Here is a 5051-nt window from a genome sequence, read left to right on the forward strand (position 1 = left end):
GTCGGCTTTGCTGAGTTGCAGACTTACAGGACTTTCCCCAGAGAGGACTGGAGAGGCCGAGCTCCCGCTGTGCTCAGGGGGACCAGAGGGTGAGCCCAGCTGTGCTCAGGGAGGGGGACCAGAGGGTGAGCCCAGCTGTGCTCAGGGGGGGACCAGAGGGTGAGCCCAGCTGTGCTCAGGGGTCGCTGACAGAGCGACAGAGTGCTGGCTGCACTTGAGCTAAGGGCACTCAGTACTGCGACTTTGTTCAAGGACGTAGTTTTAAGATGGGAAAGTGAGGTCAGCCTCACGTCATCTTACTGTAATGTTAGGCAACTCTTCCTGATGTCTAAGGCTCCCTGAAAATGTGCTCTAGGTACATGGAGACGAAGATGTAAATGCATTTGTAACATTTTCCATTGAAGATGTTTATAGAAATACTTATCTCGTGGAAAGATGAAGCTGTTGCTTAAAAGTGGTAGAAGTATTTTTTCAGTTAGATTTAACATCCTGTGTGAATCTGCTTGCAGGAAAGTGTTTGGTAAGGACAAAACTGACGTTCCCATTTGTCTGAGCTATTTTGCAGGCCTCTGGTCCTTTCACACCAGTCAGACGACTGTCAGCTGTGTACAGTAATACGCACTGATGCTCACTCTTGGCTTCACTGGTGAACGTAACTGTTTGCAAAAGATCTTACCAACCTAGTGCCAGAGTGCTTCTCCCATGTGCCATATGTTGCCGTTGCAAGGAATGCGCCCGATAGGGGCCTCTCCACCCCGGGGGAGGTCCTGCAGCCTGCTCCTGCCAGACCCTCTCCTCTCGTGTGCTGTTTACAAAGTGAAGTCCCCTTCCTCTGGGCCCATACCATGCACAGCTCGTAAAAGTGATCGGGTTATCTGTTAGCTGCTACACCCATCCATCCGATAGCTCTGTTCCTACAGAAATCTCTCCTTTTCTTGTTCTCTCATCTTGCATCAGAAAACTCATTTCTTTTTACCAACCCAGAAAGTGACCCAGCATTCCAAGTGTCTCCATGGACTCCACATTCCCTACTTGGAGATTTAGATAAGCTAATATATTTTTTCTTGTAAAATAAAATGGCTAGAAAATTATATCTTGGCAGTTGTTTTTGTAAATCACTTAGTATGGTCTGTTAGCTTTAGTGGTACTGTATGCTTTGATTCCAAGAAGCCCTGTACAAGTCGCCTTATCAGATAGCCAGCTAAACGTAACATGTCCCCTTGTGCTGTGAACTTCATAGCTCCATACAGAGCTCTTTTTGCTTCCAGAAAGAAGTACATTCCACAGGATGCCTCAGTTGCATAATTTTCTTTATGAGGAAGAAAACAGAGTGGCTCTAGGTCCAGTCCCTACGTTCAGTTTCAGAGTCCCTGTACTTCTTTCCTTTAAGCAAAATCAGTAGGTTCATCCATTCCAAAAGAATGAGGTCTGTCTGCTGAGTTCTCTTTTAACTCTTTGAAGTGATTATGAAATATATGGATATTTTTCCCCTTTCTCCAGCCACTTTTCATACTTGAGTATGTTTAGTGATACCATAAGTCTATAGTGTCCCTTACTGCAGTATCTTTTAGTTAGTAGCCACAGTAAGGCTGGAATGAAAGTTGAGAATTTGGGATGTGATGTGGAATGAAAGTTGAGAATTTGGGATGTGATGTGGTCCCACACGCAGTGTTGTGAGGGCCTTCATTCTCTATTTGAAAACTCAAACATCTCAGCGTGAGGTAACTACTAGATTTAATTTCACTTATTTTGAGATATTGGCGAGAATTGCCACTGTTCTCTTAAATTTCTTTTATAAAGAAATTGACCAGCCAAATATTCTGGGAATTTTCAGACATTCTGGTGTTTTTCCATCCTTTCCTAGTATGTACACTGTATGTAAAACAGTCTTCCCAAAATACAGTATTCGCAACATCTAAGAATTACCATTTCTCTTTTCATTCAATCCTATAGAATAAACTAGGCGAATGACAGTCAAGTCAATAATCCAGTTCAGTAGTTTTTATATCTTGAGAATCTTGGTTAACACATTCTTTGAGGCTGAAAGAAACCGAGCTGAGCTTTGCAGTGCATATGTTTGCTAGCTTCCTACATCCTGGGCTGTGTCACAGTTGGGTTATATTTAGTTACATGTAACTTAATGCAAAGAAATTCCCACTTACCTTATGTTCTGTGTTATGGGTGCCAATCAGAAACACTAATAGGAATGCCACATGGGCCTAAAACCTACCTTTCCATATAACCAGTATCTCTCTTTACCTCTTCCAGCTATTAAATCATTTCTTTTTTATTGGCTGAAATTTCCCTGGGAAAGTAGAAAAGCAACTTTTGTAGCTAGGTTGGGATATTTAATAGTATTCATCTTGCTTCATTAAACAATAATATTTCTCTGTATATTGATTTGACTTTACCCCCTGTTCCACTTTCTTCAAACATTTTCCAACTTAAGTGAGAAAACTAAGAAAATTCAGAAATGAACGCACAGGAGATAACAGAACTAGAACCTCACAGGAGTCAGTCACCTAGCATGAGAGTCACGTGTGTGACCATCATATGGGACTGAGCTTTCCGTTAGCTGAAATTGATCTTCTAACTATTCCATCAATTCTGTGCATCAAACCAAAGGCGGTGGTCTGGTTTTAGGACCCCATTACGGCAAAAAATGAACTTCTAAAAAATATATCTTGTTTGCTTTATCTTTTCTTAATTATTTAGCAAGATGATCTTATTTTGTAATCTACCCTTAAAAACTCTAAAATACCTCTCATTCTCTTGCTTCTGTTATAGGTAAGTGAAAGAATGAGCAAAATCTGTTTTGTTTGACCAACGTTGAGGGGCGAGGGGTGCGTGAGTGTGTGTGTGTGTGTGTGTGTGTGTGAGGAATTTTAAAGAGTACCCCTGCACCCAGGTGTACTCAGGTGTACACTGAGATTTCAGTTCACAGTGATCAAAAGCTGGAAGACCAGACAGCAGCTGAATGGCCTGTGCTTCCCACTACCAGTACGACACTCTGTCCAGTCGCCATACTGATGTTCTTACTAACCCTGCTTCCTCTCTCCTAGTGGCTTCCTCTGACGCAGGTCAGACTCTACCTTAGCAACTGTCTTGTAAAAGCTCCCGCAGTGCGGCCGTCCGTGGGGACTGTACCTCAGTAGGAGATGCTGATCTTGGTTGCAGTGAGGAAAGTGGATGCTCTTGAGCTTAGTGGTCAGCTGGCTGGTGCTCCTTCCTGAGTTCCCATCTAAAGGAATGCATGCATGTCACCCTTACGGGCGCCAGGTGAATCTGCTACCTGCTGTCAGCACCTGATATGCTCTGATACACCTCAGGAGTATGTCCCGTTCTCCCAACTGCACCCTGGTTTCATCATCCTGAAAAGTAAGAGAAAAGAATCATTGAGTCAAAAATGAACATTCTAAGTTACTCTGCTTTTTTGTTGGCAATTAGTTAACAGGTAAAATCTTTTCCAGTGAAGTGTAACATTTAATAACTCTCAAATATGGCATAAAGTATAGGAAACTGGTTTGTGAGACCACAAATGTGTCAAGGCCCTGATGTCATCAAAGCACAAGAACAAAGCTGGAGACTGTCCCGACATCTGAGGTGTCCCAACAGCCTTTTGATTAGTTAGTTCCTCTGTCGTGGGCACTTTGTGTAATGCATGGGTGCTTAGTTCAAATGAGGGAATACGTTTCTCAGACAGCCCCCATTTACTTCCTCTCCAAATCCTACTTTTCCCTTGCTGAGGAGGTAGAAAAAACTCTATCCTACCTGTTTTTATGAATTCTATGATTTTGCCGACATCTCTAGTGAAAAGTTCTAGAGAATAAAAGAGCTGACTAGTCCAAACAGTGCTAACTGACCACAAGAGAAGCAGACAGTGGACAGCCTCTTCCTCAGTGAACACTGACCAGTTAGATGTTTCCATAACTCATGTATATGTATAGTACACTCTGTAAATGCAAATGTAATGCTTGTCAAGAAAAGTGCAATTTATTGAACATTGTCCCAACAAATGTTTACTTTTATAATTGTAATGAACTTGAATTGGATTAGTACCTTATTTTCATGTGTGAATGAAGGCTTGTGAAATAAACAAATGCAACCCAGAAAGTAACAAGGTGACTGTGTTTGTGAGTCAGTGGTGTTCTCGATGCCTCGTGTCGCCCTGTTGGCGACAAGAAATAGTAATAAACATTTGTTCCGAAGTCCATACATGTCCTTCTGATTTTTTTCTGGTTGGCTTGATTCTGAATCACTTGAACCCAGTGTTCCTGTAACACTTCTTACCAGGCACTAAATTCCAGGCAACTGAGAGAGGAAACACACACAGAATACACCTGCAGAGTGGTACCCTGCTCAGCAACACTGCCTCTCCCCTTTCTAGGGAGGACACTCCTTGGTTACAAGCAATGGACTCTGAGACTGGATTCATGTCAGCAGCAGGGAAGAGGTAATCAGGAATGCTTGTGTATCTCCCGCAGGCTACACAGCTGGGCTTGAGGGCACTTGGACAAGGGACTAGGATGTCACCAGCAGCTGTTCTCACGATTGCTCTCCTGCACGTTTTCCAGGTGATTCTTTGCTGCGTCATTCCTATCTGGAAGTGAGACTTCTCTACTTCTAAATGCTTCTGCATTCAAATGTCTTCTCTTCAAGTTAGAGAATCTGGCTGATCCTGGCTCAGGTGGCTTTGCTGGTCCTTTGAGTCACAGCATGGTGGTGACACAATTCAAACACTAGAAAACAGGCAGCGTGCAGACTCTAAGTGATGTCTGATTTGCACTTGGTCTTTTGTTTTAGGTGTCCATGACTGAAAGTTTAGGTTGATAAGCTCACGTTAGAATTCAGCATTGTTGGCCGGCGCCGCGGCTCACTAGGCTAATCCTCCACCTGTGGCGCCGGCACCCCAGGTTCTAGTCCCGGTCGGGGTGCCAGATTCTGTCCCGGTTGCCTCTCTTCCAGACCAGCTCTCTGCTGTGGCCCGGGAGTGCAGTGGAGGATGGCCCAAGTCCTTGGGCCTTGCACCCGCATGGGAGACCAGGAGAAGC

General features: G+C 43.8%; 1 protein-coding gene across 10 annotated transcripts in view; it reads left to right on the top strand.

Moving 5' to 3' along the window:
- Positions 1-4213, top strand: part of RABGAP1L (RAB GTPase activating protein 1 like) — a 788918-nt gene extending 784705 nt beyond the window's left edge. For all 10 annotated transcript variants that reach the window (XM_070077150.1, XM_070077147.1, XM_070077148.1 and 7 more), the window contains one exon: positions 1-4213. This exon is cut by the window's left edge and continues 1031 nt beyond it. The gene's annotated coding sequence lies outside the window, so the exon portion shown is untranslated.
- The last annotated feature ends 838 nt before the right edge of the window (positions 4214-5051 follow it).

Source organism: Oryctolagus cuniculus, chromosome 7 (assembly GCF_964237555.1).
Source record: "Oryctolagus cuniculus chromosome 7, mOryCun1.1, whole genome shotgun sequence".
Lineage (NCBI taxonomy): Eukaryota > Metazoa > Chordata > Mammalia > Lagomorpha > Leporidae > Oryctolagus > Oryctolagus cuniculus.